Consider the following 17,908-nt stretch of genomic DNA (forward strand, 5'->3'; position numbering starts at 1 on the left):
AGATTCGAAGCGATTCGAAGATCCTATCACTGAGTTTGGGTCGCGGTCGAACGAACGAAGAATCATCCTGGTCTCGATTTTAAAGGGGTATGACGTCAGTGATCCGGCGTGGGCTGACTTTTCTTTCTTTCTCCCTCCATCGCTTCTATGTAATCCTCTGCCTCTTTCGTTATGTGTGGCTATCTCTGTCTTTCTGGTGTTTCCGTGGCGCGTTCGATCGTGGAACGAGGACTGGCCTGGCAAAGCCTCCGGGCAGCTGTCGCCTTGCGATCCTTTCCATATAACGATCTTTCCTCCGGTCTCGACATTTTTCATATAGCCCCTGTCGACTTTCTACCGACTGGAAGCCGGTCGCCGGAGAAAGAGAGAGGAACGACACGCCGCCGTGGTGTAACGAATTTTAGTCGAGCGCATCTCTTGCAACGACTCGCGAAAGGGAGCGATGGATTCGCTGTAAATTTACTAGAAATTCTTTTTATAAATCGCCATTGCTTCCATACAATACTGTTCTTACGATTTAGCTTTTAGAAATTAGTTTCTCAATATTTCTTTCGTCTGATGTATGCAGTTGTCGTTCTGCTTTTCACGCGTCCTTAGTGAGTCTGTATTATCTATGTTGGAATGAACAAAAATTGTTGATTGAATTAGGCCGTGGAATATGTCTCTTTGATTTTGATCTATTAGGTTTCTTTCGTTTTATAAGGAAATAATAGACGCACGATTCTATTAATTTATTAAATTATGCACGAAGATAATGATAGAAATAGAACGAAATCGATCATACGTAATTCAATAAAATAATATAAATCTGAAATTTTCGTTCGTCTATTATCATCTTAGAAAACAAAAGAAACTTTCCGGACAACCTAATACAACAGTGCACCTTCGTACAAACGTGAAACCAAGTCTGCGAAATGTCCCGATGTTCATCTCAACAGAACAAAATCGGATCGTACGTAATTCGACAAAATAATATAAAATAAAAAAACCTTGTGCGTCTATTATTTCCTCATAAAACGAAAGAAACTTTACGGACAACCTAATATGCAGTTCATTTTGATTCTAGAGTATTATTAATGGGTATATAGCATTTCTGTTAGGATAGATCACCGACGTTCATTATTGAATTAGGACGTGATCGTAACGATTTAAGCGTGAGAAATTTATTTTCTCTATGAAGCGAAGCGTGTAGAATTCTCATCTTTGATTTTGATCTACGGAGTTCACGCTCCATCTTACAACTGAATTCTTGGTTTTGGAGCACTGTCAATAAATCTAAACTATTCGTGTACGAATTCATTGTTACTTCTCTCGTTGTTGATCAAGTCGAAGACACGAAATTCAGCAACTGTATGTTTTCTATGACTAACTGTATGTATCCATCTGTCAAGAGAAATGGATATTATTTGACGCATGAAGCATTCATAGAATCAACAGCGTTACTATTGGTGTTTACTTATCATACAATGCAATAAGTTCGCTAGCCTTATCATACAATGCAATAAGTTTCGTTAATGCATGGATTTTAAAAATTATTTAAAAAATGTGAAGATGTGGATATTTGAACTTCTTAATGAAAGATAAATATATTATACAGAAAAATGGGATTGATAGATAATTTTTAATTGCTAATTTAATTAATTTTTTATTTTGCTATCAAGCTAATAAAACATTTAAAAAAACATGAAAACGTTTTCAAATACGAAACGATTCTTTTTATGAAGAATATTCGAATTGCTGGGGGGTCGGAAGCTCGCGAATGCCAGGATCGCGGCGATCTCTTCGAGGCTGCTTTTCTACCAAGCGAACCTGCATCCATCCGACGCACGATCGGATTTCAGAGCGCAACTCTACGTGGGAATGTGGATGCACGTCGATTTCACGTGTAACCCGCCGCAAGGCGTAGCAACCGGTCGCTTCGACTAACGTTACGCGTGGAAACCGCGGTACCATGCTTTTCCTCTGTTCATAGAAAAGATCTGTATTTTCAAACTCAATCTTTCCAAACACTTTTAACCCGTCAAAGTCTCACAAAATGGCACGCGATCATTATTTTCTTATTGTCAAAATTTGAAATTTTGTTCACTACGTGCTGTTAACATCTTTGGAATTCTACAACTTTTAAAATAGAAATTCAAAGTTTCGATGACTTTCTACTTATTCTTCCATAATTTTTTTTTTTTTTTTTATGAAGTACTATATTTCACTTTCGTAGTATGAAACTATCTAACCATATGAAAATCCTATTAAATGATACGAAATTTAATATATTTGGATCTAATGAAATATTAGTTGTCCGGAAAGTGTCTTACTTTCGCAAACGTGTTTTTACAACATCTTCAAACAGACGCGAAACCAAGTCTGTGAAATGTCGCGGTGTTTATCTCAACAGAATTAGACAAAATAATATAAAACAAAAAACCTTGTGCGTCTATTATTTCCTCATAAAACGAAAGAAACTTTTCGGACGACCTAATAGAATGTATATACTATAACATAAATAGATAGAATGATGAAGAAATACTTTGTTAGTCATTGAATATCTGCCCTGCAGAATATACGACGCGTATATTTCCATAATTTCGATCACTGCGAAACGTCTGTCACGCGCGATTGAGACGATCCATCGATATCCATAGCCATTTTCAAACTTTCGCATAAAATCATCAAACTGCAGAATCCTACATCCACGGGACAAAGACAGCGATAAAAACGCCGCAGTTAGGAGCACATCACGCGAAAGTATTCGCGCACCGACGATTATCGATCCACGGAAGACGCGTTCACGTATTCTCGTAGGAAGTTCGCGCAGGATACTCCAGTGAGAGGCAGCTCTCGAACAAATAGCGACTTCCGCGTTCGTTGCACGACGCCGACAGCGTCGACGTCGACGACGTCGACGACGACGACGAAGAAAAGCAAGTAGCTAAAGAAACAGAGGAAGAAGAAGAAGAAGAAGAAGAATAAGAAGATAACGGCGAGAAATGCTTGCGCGTGTAATGAAACCGTGCCACCGTTTCTCGATGGTGCCGACAAAAACTGGTCGCCATCCGCGATCCCAGCGACGTACGCTCGCTGCTCTACGTTGCTTGATGAGGATTCGATGATGCACGCACGCCGTGTCGAGAATGCAAATTGCCTCTTAAGATCGATAATCGCGCCGGTTGCCGACCGAAGAGGCGGCGGACTGCCTTCGAACGAGGTCTCGATAAGATCGATAGGACCGCTCTCTCACAGCTCGATACCAGAGGCTGCTGGCTATACGGATCGTTACTCGATCATCTTACTCCGAGAACGTGTTCTTACTTTGTTGTAATATCGCGTCGAATTTATTAAGGTCCCCCGGACAAGATTTACACGTCTAATGATACGGTGTGTGGGTACTTTGTAATTATAGGGAGCCGTTGCGCCAGGTTTCTCGGCTCCCCCGGTATATATTGTTGCGCAGGATATTGTACGGTTGACCCTTCAACGACGCTGCTGTACAATTCTATAGGCTGAGAAGTCCGACAAGTAACGAGGTTGCAGATGTACTCATCCGAATGTTGATCGATTATTTTATTCGAATTCTGTTCTGCTAATATCGCCACAGAACGCTAGCAATTGTTAATGAACGAATAGATTTCTCGAGATGATCCTACAGTGGCACACTGACGACTTTCATGACTTCGCCAGAATACCGATTTTAGTTACTCCACTGGCAAGTATTTAATTGCAAATGAAAAGGTCCTTTAACTCCTTAACCTACGATTTAGGTTCGAGAATTTTGGCCCGAAAACGTAAACAAGCTATTATACAGGGTGGTTGGTAACTGGTGGTACAAGCGGAAAGGGGGTGATTCTAGGCGAAAAAAGAAGTCGAAAATATAGAATAAAAATTTTTCGTTTGAGGCTTTATTTTCGAGAAAATCGACTTTGAATTTTCGCTCGGTACGCGTGCAGTACGTTATAACGGATCTCATTGTAGATCGTTGTCTCGATGGAAAAGTCGTAAATATAGAATAACAAATTTTTTTTTTTTATTTTTCCATCGAGACAACAATCTACAGTAAGATCCGTTATAACGAGACGTGATGAAGTGCACGCGTACCGAGCGAGAATTCAAAGTCGATTTTCTCGAAAACAGAGCCTCAAACGAAAAATTTTTATTCTATATTTTCGACTTCTTTTTTCGCGTAAAATCACCCCCTTTCCGCTTGTACCACCAGTTACCAACCACCCTGTATATTATACTTGGCCTGATCATCGTACCACGGGCTATGCCCGTAGTTGTGGGTCAAGGGGTTAACGTGTTTCGAGCATTTGAACTTTATTGCTTTAAGCTACACGCCTGAAAGTATTTTAGGGGATTTTTGCAGAATTTTTTGTATATACAAAATATACGAAATTCATGCGAAATCTGAAAGACGAATAAATAGCATGCCATGTCAAAGTTATTATCTTTGTCAGATATGCATGTACGATTACTTTTATTGGAACTTAGAGTCTTGGAAATCGGAAGTAAAAATATCTGATCTAAACCCCATCTATATTTATATGTTGTCTACCATGCTATTGTTATGTCTTATTGTTTGCCTCCGTTCTATTTGGTTGCTAACTAAGAGATTGCGGAACCCAATATTCTGACATCTTCCTCTTGCGGTGTGTTGCCCGTGAAAAAAGCCGGAGTGGAATTACTTGAACCCGGGTCGTGGCACGCCGTGCTATGCTACTTGTGGTGTGTAAAACGTCGACTGGTTAGTTGCCCTTGCTGCGTTAATCTCTTCCTGATGCTCGTGAGTAATCATATCGTTGGACGCTATCAATTGTAGTTGAGAATTTTTAGGATATACTGGGTGATTCGAGACCATGAGGTAGCGAGATTTGTTGTCGGCGATGAACACGAATGGGGATCGATGTCTGCATGAACGTCAGACTTCCAACGAATTAATTGGACAAGATTGTGGAATTTTCCTTTAGATTTAGTTCTTCAGCATGTAATGGACGCAAGAAGTTGCATTACTCGTTTTAGAAGCGTTTTATTCTTCAATTTAATTGAGCATAATGTTCTGACGAATTATATCTGCCGGTACACGTACTGTCGACCATAAGTATCAGGACACCGACTGATGCATAGCGCGAATTAAACGTTTTTCATTAATCTTGCATTCCAGCTATTTTATTATATTCGGTTGGAAACTAAATGATTGCGGATTTTGTCAATACCGCCTAATGGCAAAATCCGCAATCACTTAGTTGCCAACCCAATAGATCTATTTGTTGTTCTATTCGCATTGTATCTACCTTATAACGTAAATTATTGTATAAGATAAAATTTGTTAGAATTTTTCAATAGGTAAATGTGACCAGTAATTGCTCTAATATTTATGGTCGGCAGTGTACATATTAGGTTGTCCGAGAAGTTCCTTTCGTTTTATGAAATAATAGACGCACAATGTTTCTTGTTTTATATTATTTTGTCGAATTACGTACGATTCATTTTGTTGAGATAAACACCGCGACATTTCACAGACTTGGTTTCACGTTCGTACAAAGGTGCATTATGTTGTATTAGGTCGTCCGAAAAGTTCTTTCGTTTCATAAGGAAATAAGGGATGCACAACATTTTCCGTTTTATATTATTTTCACTTATAAAAATTCACTTATAATTCTCAATGAGAATTGATCGTAAAATACATCGAAATAAAAAAGAAAAGAAAAATATCCATTTTGTTCTATCAAAATAAAGATCACAACGTTCGACAGATTAGCTTTCATGTTTGTATAAAGATGCGTCGTTGCAAAAGACGCAAAAAAAGGTACTTTCCGGACAACCTAATAAAAGATACGTTTGCGAAAGAAAGTCACTTTCCGGACAACCTAAGACATACGTATAAATGTAATGCGAATGTGACGGTTGAAAATCGTTTTGTGATGATACGTTTCCCCGATATTGTATTGTCGTACACAAGCATCTGTTATTGATAGTATATCTCTGTGTTGATGTATAATGTACGATGTGAAATATTCAGGATTGCTCAGGTATTGATTATTCGGAATATCTTCATAACTAGTTTCTCTAGGAAATGACGGAGCAGTCGTTAATTTTCGGACCGAACGAAGCATCGTCGATGTCTGGAAAGACAGCAACATTACTTCTACGAGAGCTCTCGTCGAGCGAGGGAAATTCTTCGAAACGTAACTCATCGCAACTTGTTTGCAAGTCCATGATATAAACGTTTCTTCCGCTTAATACTAAATTCCAAACGTCTCAAATAATATGTATCCTTCGTGTTCGCGAGTTTTCTCGAATAAGAAAGTTCACCGAGCATGCATCCAAGAATACGTGTTCGCGAATTTCAAGAAAACGTTCGCAATATCTTGGCGTCGAAAGAGGAAAAGGATTTCTCGCGTGTGCCGGTGCGCGCACGCCACTACTTTTGGCAACGAAAAACCACATCTCGCTATCGACCAGCGCTGTTCGATATTTGGGACGAGGCTGACCGGTTGCTGCCAAATTTTTTCTTCTCCATTCGTCGGTAAATTTCCGGGTGAGCGCTGCCGCCGTGGCAATAGCGAAATCGGTTTCGAGATCGTTTCTCCAAGTACCGTCTTTCCTTTCATGTGTTATAGTTTAAACGACACCAGAACATTTTGAATTATTTATATCGATTAATTAAAAGCCCAGGTGAAATTTCACGCAGCCATAAAATATTCTTCCTTAGATCTCGAAATCTTTCAAAAATTAACGTAGTGCAACAAGCAGCTGTTTATCGCATATAAATATTCAATTTATCAATATCTCTATCGTTGATTATTATCTACAATCGATTTAGCATAGATTCCATTCCTATCGATCGCCGTATCATCTAATAGGAACCTTTATAAAAATAATCGTATGTTCTAAAAAACAGTGGCATATTCCAACGATCTCGAGACTCCGTCGTACATTCAGTGACTGTTCTCACGACAAAAATGGGTCCGCACGATGCAGCGAGTTTTCGCCGTACAGTTTCGAGTCACGTTGATATCGACCGTTAGAACGAGCCCTTCTAACTTATTTAAGGTATCTCGATTCCCCATCGATGTTGTCTATTCTATTCGCGACGCCGAGCCGCGAATACTATCTGTCCGGCCGCAGTAGAAATAGAATGCCGGTTGAATGGCATTTGACGGTCCTCTAATCGAGTGGAAATTCCGAATTAGAACGTTGGATCGACAGGGGGTGGAGCCCCGTTGCCCATTAGCCGAGCTTTTATTCGGCCGTTCTCGTTAGCAGAAACTACCGATCGACGCGTTTTGAATGATTAATGAGTCGAAAACGGTCCGGTTCGTCTTTTGCTGGATTTCGGTGCCATCCGATTTATACCTCACCACCGTGTCATTTTGTCCACGTATCTTTTTACGTGAATAGCCGAGGCTATGTTTCTAACAAATGCGTGTTTCGACGAATCAAACATCCGACGACCAAAATGCATCTAATCAATTTTATTATACAGCAGAACCTCGTTTATACGAATAATATCACATATATTAAAATATGCAATCGCTTACGTTTTGATTTACGCGAGAGAAGGTGTATGTATAAAAGAACTGTTAGAATTTAATCTCGGAATTAAGATTAATAATCTGTGGAAGACACAATGTTTGTGTTGAAATAATATTATGTGATATTTACTAAACAATTATTACAGGGAACATAAGTGAGTGTTGTGGAATGTAGACAGTTGGCTAGTTATTCTCAGACTGACTGACTTAGTGACCCATGGCCCTTGGAAAGGTTTTGAACCCCACTCTCTATGCAGTAAAGAGTGCGACCTGAGTAGATGCTGTGTTGCGTCACATATGCCACGGAACCTTCTAGTAGCTTCTCGATACAAAGCGCTACGTCGTCAAGGCGCCACACCGACGTGCCCGATGTTCCATCCATATCATTACGCTTCTTTCGCCGAATTCTCGAAAGAGCATGCACGCGCTAGCCGCCGCGGCACATCTCACGAACGCACGCTAGTGGGGATATCGCTGGGCAACGAAGGAAAGAATCCGTTCGATCAATCACCTCATCTGTATGCGATTAAGGGGGGGGGTAAGGTTAATTCGTACAAAATAAGGCATGTTTTTGTGAATTATTTGTGACGACACAGTTAAAATCTCTTTATTAAAACCAATAGTACATTAAAGTATGATATTCGAAGAATATTGTATAAAATTTTCACGGAGAAATATTAAAAAATACGGCAATGGCAGCAATTATTCGGACGTGTCTCGGAAAAAAGGTAAAATTGCGGTGCCCCTGATAACTTGGTGCTGGGGTCATCTGAAATAAAAAAATCAAAGTTCATTCGTTAGGTAACAGTTTTCCCCAGGTAACGCTGGGAGGATTTTCCGAAATTTCAATTTTTTACTTTTTTGAAACACTTTGAATGGAAAATTAGCCACAAATTTTCGCAAAATCGGTTAATTTATCCCTTCAAAGTGTTCCAAAAAAGTGAAAAATTGAAATTTCGGAAAACCCTCCCAGCGTTACCTGGGGAAAACTGTTACCTAACGAATGAACTTTGATTTTTTGATTTCAGATGATCCAGCACCAAGTTATGAGCAATTCTACTTTTTTCCGAGACACGTCCGAATAATTGCTGCCATTTTTTAATATTTTTTAATATTTCTCCGTGAAAATTTTATACAATATTCTTCGAATGTCATACTTTAATGCACTATTGGTTTTAATAAAGAGATTTTAACTGTGTCGTCACAAATAATTCACAAAAACATGCCTTATTTTTGTACGAATTAACCCTTCCCCCTTAATATCGCTGTATTCCAACAAGAACAGTTGAAATCCTAACAGTTGGATTATGTTGTTGAATTAACACTAGGACTATCGATAGTTAACACGAGGCTATTTTTACCAAAATCAGTGAAGACGACTGGTCTTGAAAGAATACGTAATAATAGAATATCTTTATATTTATTGGTTTATTACTTTCTTACAGAAGCAATTCCACGATATGTAGCACATTTTTCGTATTATTAATCCATCTGGGACCACGATCGATCTAAACGAGGGTTGGCACATTTATAAAATTGTAGAACTAGTCGTCGTTTTGACTGCCGTGATATTTCTAGTGTCAGCATCTAGCGATCTAGCGATCGATCCGGAATTTTCCTGATAACTGATATCGTCATATCGAATGATACGCGGTAGAAATTTGAAAAACGTGTGGCAAGTAGAAAACGAGGAAACTGGTTAATTGGGTTCGATAAACAGATTGCAGGACCCTTTTACACTCCTACAAGTATCAGTCGCTTTAAGTAGCCTTGATACAATATTATTTTCAGTTTGAATACGTAAAGAACAAGATAAAATTCATTATATTATTCCTTTAGTTATCGTTTCGAAAGTCATTACATCAACAAATATAACACGAAGTAGGAATGTTAAAATAAAATTGTAAAACCAGTCGATTTAACAGGTGTGGTAGTTCTAGTGTTAATAAGAAAAGCTGGAACAGATAGTTAATGACATTTATCGTTATTCGAGCTGTCTTATCTGCAGATCTGCTCGGCTAAACGAGCTTCTGTCACATTATACGTTCTAACGTGTTTGATCGTTCTAATATATTCGTCGAAACGATAATTCGTCAGTACATGCATCCACGAGAATCAGAAGAGTGTTTCAAAAACTAGTAGAAAAATGTGGAAAAAAAATTAAATCGGTGGAACGAGGCTGATCGATTGTTTGAGATGCAAGACCATTACGTAAGTGTGGAAACAGAGGTGTTTTCGCGAACGCACCGACTGAATTATTTTGGGATCTGCTACGCGGTTTATCCTCTCTTCAGCTTTTAGGATCGTTCGAGAGTTTCGAAGCTCTGTCATTTTCAAATCGACCGTATTTTTCCATCGTTGAAAGATTTGTCAAGTTTGCAGGAAATCTAAGGGAATCTTTGTCAATACGTATAATTTTTCTCCTTCCAATTTTATGCTAAAGAATTTGTTAAAACGTTAAAAGTTCTTTTGTTTGTTGAAGAAAGAGCAGGAAGGATCGAGGAATAAAAATTCGAAGATCATAAGAGGATTAACATCTAGACCTATATGCAGCTCGAATCGAGAAATGCGGAGATTCAGTTTGATTTATTGTGTTAAAGCTATACGTAATGATATGCTAACGACTTTATTAGGCGAGATGCCTCAGCTGAGATACATAGTTTAAACGATGAGATGGAAATGCACGAAGAGAAGGTGTGACCATTCGTGCTTTTATTCCGCTATAAATCTAATCTGAACAGCTTAGATGTTTAAGGGTTAGTTAAAGGGAGGAATACACGGGGGCATTGGGGAAATCAACGAGGGATGACAAGAGCAAAGGGTTCATTTCCACAATTTCACTTTTCCAGGTTGGGATAACATCGACTATTCCATTAAAACTTCAACACTGATTCTATCAATCTTCTACTTCCATACACTGTGACAATCAATGACGCTAATGTCGTTTGAGTATTAACTATTATTACACGACATATGTATCTACTTATACGTTTCTCTAATTATTCCTTATCTATGCTTCTTTATTTTTCAAATATTCGATGTTATTGAATTTTTCTACGAACACGAAAATTCTGCTTCAGGATATTTAAGACAAGAAAATGAGTTTATATACAAAAATTTGAGTTCTACTTTTCAAGTTTCAATCATTTAATTTTACGCTATTCGAAGACGCAGGTAATACAAAATAGCAGTTTCAGTGTTAAATAGCGTTTTATCGATCGAAAATTGGCGTGTTCAAGTAAGACATTACACAACGTAGTATTGGCAACTAAGTGATTGCGGATTTTGTCATTAGGTGGTAATGAGAAAATCCGCAACCACTTAGTTGCCAACCCAATATATCTATTAGTCGGTCGTATAAAACGAAAGATATCGATGATGGCTCATCGATATGCCGGACGATAATGCTACCTTTCGACGTGGCAGTTGCTCGATGCTTTGTATAAACACAGCTAGCAACAGTCGGACTAATTAAGCTTAATTACGGTCATCCAAGTCATTAATTAATTCGTCGGTGTCGCACCTGCTGATAAATACCTGCAAGAGAATCCGACTTTCTATCGTCTCTTTCTTCGAATTTGAATATCGAATGATGAAAGATATTGTGATCGATTTTTTGGAGCAAAGTAACGATGTAAGACACGGTCGCCAGCAAAACGAGTTGGCTGAATTTTTCCTGGCAACGTTCGTACCGGCCTGTATATCGGAGATTGACATACTTCTTGCGAAGTAGGTAACTCGAAAGGAGACTTTAAATGTATTCCGTGCTTTATAGAATCAGTGAAATCATGCAGACGTTATACTTGGAACGCTCGTCAGTTGTAAACGTCAGTTTAAAGGAAATTTATAATCCACTTAGAAGTTGCTCAATGTTTGTGTACACTGCAAGATAAAATAGAATAATTATCGTGATCTTTATTGTCGAATAAGTGTCTGGTCATTCTATGTTCTGATAATCCTCGTTATACTCCAAACTGTTATAACGTACCTAGAATGCGGTCGTAATGATAATTAAATTAATCGATCACCTGTCTTAAACCAGTACTTAAAAACCAGTCGTTAGAAGCGTAAGAACTAGTTAGATAAAATTAGTGAAAAGTATTTACGTGCTCGTGCAGTAGTTAATTACTCCTACAATTCGTAGGAGTAATTAATCAACCCCTTCTTCATCTCATAATTATTATGAGATACATAAGTTCCTAAAAACACATCTGAATACTTCTGCTACGATTGCTTATCAAAAAAGAAGGTGCGTGGTATATGGAGTCCTATTAAACACATACTGTACGTAGTTACTCTATTATTAGTGTCATTAGCCCATAGATATATTAGAATATCTAATGAACTGTAGCTACGAAATTACATTTCAGATAACTTTCATACTATACATAATCTCAGAAAATATTTCAGACGACTACTGTATCTCGACTGGAGTATCGTATACTCACTGTATACAACAATCACTTGATCGCAAATAATTATAAATCGCCAGTAGGGACAAGAGGGTTAATATATAATTATTATGAGATACATAAGTTCCTAAAAACGCATCTTAATACTTCTGCTACGATTGTTTATCAAAAAAGAAGGTGCGTGGTATATGGAGTTCTATTAAACACATACTGTACGTAGTTACGCTATTATTAGTGTCATTAGCCCATAGATATATTAGAATATCTAATGAACTGTAGGTACGAAATTACATTTCAGATAACTTTCATACTATACATAATCTCAGAAAATATTTCAGACGACTACTGTATCTCGACTGGAGTATCGTATACTCACTGTATACAACAATCACTTGATCGCAAATAATTATAAATCGCCTGTAGGGACAAGAGGGTTAATATCTAAACAGCAGAATATTTATAAAAAGTGTGGCACCGAAAAGCCTCTAGTTTTATCGATTACGAGCGCACACGTATCCCGTGTACGCAGAGAAGAGACACCAAAAGTGACGAACACGCCGGCTAAACGTTACCCAATGGAGGCAGATCGATCTTTTCTTCTACCGGTTCCGCTCCCTTCCCCCTGTCTCTCCCCCTTTGTGCCGCCTCTATTCCATAGGTCTGTTCCCCGTGTAATTCGTATTCCACGGCAGTTGTATCCCGGATCGCCTGCAGCTCGAGCGCGCGTCTCAGTGTATTTCAACGGCACGTCGGATAGTTAGTCGATGATGTCGGACGACTAATGCGCCGGAGGAAGTATCGACGTGTCTCCGCCGTGAGCCCCTTGCACGTGTTTCCACCCTTTTTCCAATTTTCCAAGCTTACTTCTCTACCGTTACCGCTACTACTATTGCTACTGCTACTGCTACTAGATGCTGATGTCGAGCGCTGCACGCTGTACCGCTGCATCGTCTCTGTTCTCGTCCGTATCGTTCTACTACTCAGCGTCCCTGTGTATCGAGATCGACGAGATGCGCCACCGATGAGACATTCCGCGGTTGGGGAGATGGGAAAGCGAGCTTTGTTTCAGCCGCGTTCGCCAGACGGGTTTTCACCATACATCTCCACTACCTTCTCGGATTATATAGATTTCGGAGGGAGAACGTGCACGAGGAAGACGTGGACTTTGAAAATTTCGTGCGAAGGAGTTGGTTGAAGTGCGATCGAAGATTTGTGCATGGGGAGGAAACGGTGGTGTTTTGGGTAGCGCGGTTCTCTTTTTCGGGTTCAGTGTTTGTCGATCATCGTGAAATATATTGTGAAAGTACAGCTTCGATGCTGTGTTGGAGTACGTGGATTTTGCAGGCAGAACGTGAAATTGACTGAAGCGAAGCCCCGTGAAGAGTTGTGTTTGCAGAGGAAACGTTAGTGTTCTCTTTCTTTCTCTTTTCTTCTTCTTCCCGGAGAGTAGTGGCTGTTGTTAATAGTCAAATATATCGTGGAAATACAACTCTACAGTTGGATTATACAAATCTTCGAAGGAGAAAGTAAATGAGGAAGATGTGCACTTTGAAAATTTTGTATCAAGAGATTAGCTGAAGCGTCACGTATGTCTTGTGGTATGATATCATTTTTCTTTCTTCTTCCTCCTTTGAAAGCTTCTTTCTTACGACTGTTCGATGCTTGTCGACAATCATAAAATACTTATTTATATCGAATTATATAAATTGGAATGTTGATATTTCTCACGGTGTGATATCTTTCTTTCTCTTACTAGTTCTTTTTACAAATATTCAGTGATTATCGGTATTCGAGAAAAATTCTTAAAATTCTCAGCTTCGTGTCTATATCGTGACGTTCGAGGACAAGGGAAACTGGATAAAATTACGAAATGACGACAAGTGTGTAGGGATAATCGCGAAAGGAACAGGACCCGAAAACGTCTACTTCAGGGTCGATTAAAACGACGGTCTTAACGTGTAACCATACTCCAAGAAGATGTTGGAGTTCGGTGACGAGGGTAAACTTAGCGAGACGTGGAAATTAGGGAACATTGGAAAATCAATGTTGAAACCGTTCTTGCATTCCCACGTATGTATAGTACTCTACATTCTACGTCATAATCCTTTTATTTGTTTGGTTCGACACGCGATTTCTCACAAATCAACGTAGCCTCTAAAAATAGATGATATCAAGGTGATGTTAATGCGTTACACGGTACCGCGTGTCGCATCGCGTTATTGCCGAAGCATGTAACGCTCCCGTTTTACACAACATTATCTCTTTTTGTACTTACTTCCATACTATCATTACGCGTTAAAATATGCGCCAAACAGATTTTTTATATCAGTGAGCGTGTGTAAGATTTTTAAATCTTCGACTCATTCTGCGATAAAATATAGACAGGAATATCATCTGTCCATTAACGAACATTTGATATGAGACACTTGAAAACTTTGGTACAACTTACACTCAGAGGCCCTCAGAAATGTATTTGTAAATATTCATATTAATGCACAACGAAACAACCTAGTGCCTATTCTTTTTATTTAAAAAAAGGGGAGCTTATCTCAGTAAACATCCGAGGAAGCAGCTGTTACACAACTGTTTTGTTAGCCAAAAATGTCGTTCTTCCTCTTGATCTTCTTCTTAATAGATCAGTGTAAGAAGAATTTCACCTAATCTCAAGTTAATGATTATCATCGACAGCTAAATAGCTGAAATGCGTTTGATTACTTGTGGTTTGTGTTCGTATCACCTTCCATAATTCGATAAGGACGAATCGACCCATGGTGCATACAACATTTTTTATTCAGAAGAACTTGCCATGCATGTTGGCAAAGTTTGTCGATTTCATTCTTCAACTTCAGTATAATTTCCTTTTTTTTCTACTATCGATGATCGCTCTGTCTCAACGACAGCTCTGTCTTTTCATCGTCGCGTTTCTTTCGACTTCTCGGCTAGCACCGATTGAACAAACGCGGTTGGTGTTCATGTGCATCGAATTGGCTGCGGTGCAACTACAGCCGCGCGAAGGGTGAGGCGGAAGGCACGCATATTTTCGAGCGTGACGCACCTTGGACGCTGGGCTTGGCTCTCCGGTCGACAGAGAGAGATATCGGACCGCTTTGTGCACAAGCGTGCAAAGCCGCGTTCACAAGCCCAGCTCTGACCGAGAGGAGTCGTCGCGGATCTGGTTCGTCTGGTTCTTTCGGTGCAGTTTGAAAACCACGGGGAACGAAGAAGCGGTTGCCTCCTATCGGATTAGGTCGTTAAGTTGAGAGAGTAATGGTCAGTGTAACGTCCAGGGTTAATGGTTCGAGTGATCAACACAGCCTCGAGAACTCTCTCGAAATCTTTTCATTATTACGTACTAATAGTTGTTGTTCTTTGATATACTTTCTTATGGAACATGTCCATACATGTGTCACGAAATTATCTATTCTCCCAGTGGGTTGTGAAAGATTATCATCTTCGAAAGTGGATCTTAGTTTATAAAAGTTTTACAAGACCTGATTTGTAAATAATATACAGGGTGGTTAGCAACTGGTGGTACAAGCGGAAAGGGGGTGATTCTACGCGAAAAAAGAAGTCGGAAATGTAGAATAAAAATTTTTCGTTTGAGGCTTTGTTTTCGAGAAAATCGACTTTGAATTTTCGCTCGGTACGCGTGCACTTTATCACGTCTCGTTATGACGGATCTCACTGTAGATCGTTGTCTCGATGGAAAAATTAAAAAAAAAATTTTATTCTATATTTTCGACTTCTTTTTTCGCGTAGAATCACTCCTTTCCGCTTGTACCACCAGTTACCAGCCACCCTGTATATCACTATTCGTAGTAAGACATAACGCAAAACGATTTGCATCGATTAGCACGTTGACTGCCACGGCGAAATCACATGTTTCGCTCAGGACGCCGCGGGAGTATTTTTATTATTCAAAGCATATAATGACAAAATAAGAATAAATTGATGATGCGAAACAACATTCTTCCCCAATGGACCGTTTATCTCATTGGTGGTCATGGGTGACCACCGTGGCGCCTTGCTAACAGTTGATGGCGACATATTGTAACAAGGCTTCGTTTATTTCAACAAACCATTCGCATTTGTTATTTCGTCGCAAGCAAAACGTGCAGAATATATTGTTGAAACGTGTACAAGATATTAGTAAACAGTATTTGCTCATTCTATATATAATAGTAAGATGGAGAGACAAGCGTGACATTTTTATGATTTCGACGAAACATTCGGCTGAAATGGTAGATGTCCGCAAAAACATTATGTTTGTGATAAACGAATGGTAGTGGTAGATCACAGCAGAGGAAAACGTGCTGTAGATTTATCGGATCAAATGATAGCATATTCTACACCACATAGAAGAACCCTCAAGTGGAATATAAAATTAGCTTTAGAGTTATTGTTAAATACATCAATTTCAAACGCGATGATACTCTATAAACAAGCAACGAAAACAAAAATCAAGGTATCAGCGTTTAGAATGGCACTCGCAATGCACCTTACACAGTGCCATTCATCAGAGCCGTCAAATATACTTATTCGACAAAGATTGCGACACGAAATACGGAAGAAAGATGGACAAGCGTACCTGGCACGAAAATTTTGCACAGAGTGCTATAAAAAAAATGTTAAACAGTGAGGATCAAAAATTGCTAAGAATCGGACCAAAAAGGTGACCACCTATCGTCCAGATAGTATCGATGAGCCACATTTATGTTTAAAGTGTTTTAACACACTGCACCGTTAGATGCAAGACTTGTTCTCATTTTTTTTTATTGATGTTTTAATAAAAATGTTTAATTGTTCAATGGGACACTTTTTATTTCAAAGTATCTTCTATTTGTGGGTTATATTCAAAATGCCCCAACTGTCAATTTTCGTTCAATTTTTACAATTGTGGGAAGTTCAAGCGCTCCGGTCACCAATAACCACCATGGCGTGACAGGAGAAACCATGGCCGGTCATCGTGACCAACGTGATCAAAGTGTTAAGACGTATGAAAGTTTCACCTTCGATTTTCAGGGATTTCCCTATTTACCGCATCGCGAACAAATAAATTGCCCGCGAGAACGTTCATCAGACTAACAGTAGTCGCAGAAAACGAGCTCTTCCAGCGCGAGGAGAACTATGTAAGCGGTTCAGTTTTATTCATCGTACGTCGTAAGTCTCTGGGTGTAGGTACTCGTGTTCGTCACGGCGGTGTATCGCGGCCTAAACGACGCGGTCGTCCATGTTAGATGCGACTGCTAGGCGCCATTAACGTCGAAGCGGTCGCGATCGCCTTTGAATTAACTATAGTATCTCCCTTATTACGCCTTGGTAAAAGTCGTCGCGTAAATAAAATCGCGCTTTCGCTGTGACACGCAACCTAAATGTCGTATACTTTCTCGAACGAATCTTCTTCGACGCTCTTGCATTTCGTCGTTTACAGGAACGTTTTGGTCGTATCCGAAACTGGAAAGAAATTAAAGTAAGAAAGATGGAAGAAGGTAAATGAGGAAAAGAGAGAAACAGGAAGAAATAAAGGGGCAGAACGTAGGATAAAGGCGAAGCGGATACGCACGACGCGTACAAACGGACACGCGAATATACGCGATTATACGCCAGCTATAGGGTGTCCCGTACTTTTCCTTTCTAACTACGTCGGCGTGTTTTATAAGCAACGTTAAGAGTAAAATGTCACGTAACCACGGGTTCACTTTTTAGCACAAATGCTTTGCCGAGAAATTATAAAACAAATATCGAAAACGAGGTTGCTTATAATTATTCACGAAAGTATTCCAATACTTGTGGACACGTTTTATAAATTTTATTTTATGTGTGCTACATATACGAAATATTCGTTAATTTCATTAATACTCCAATGAGATCAAACTATCACGATCAGGTTGGTAAAGTTTGAAACAAATTTGAAAATATACTTAGAAGATAGAAAATATTTATTGCAATGTCCACGTGGTGTTGAATTCC

At 39.2% G+C, this 17,908-nt stretch overlaps 1 long non-coding RNA gene across 2 annotated transcripts in view; it reads left to right on the forward strand.

The window, feature by feature from the left end:
- The window catches only part of LOC138182916 (uncharacterized), a 145,701-nt gene that overhangs the window by 92,038 nt on the left and 35,755 nt on the right, over positions 1-17,908 (forward strand). The gene's annotated exons all lie outside the window — the stretch shown is intronic.

The sequence above is a fragment of the Bombus flavifrons genome, chromosome 8 (genome assembly GCF_040668555.2).
Source record: "Bombus flavifrons isolate JBK064 chromosome 8, iyBomFlav1_principal, whole genome shotgun sequence".
NCBI classification, from domain to species: Eukaryota; Metazoa; Arthropoda; class Insecta; order Hymenoptera; family Apidae; genus Bombus; species Bombus flavifrons.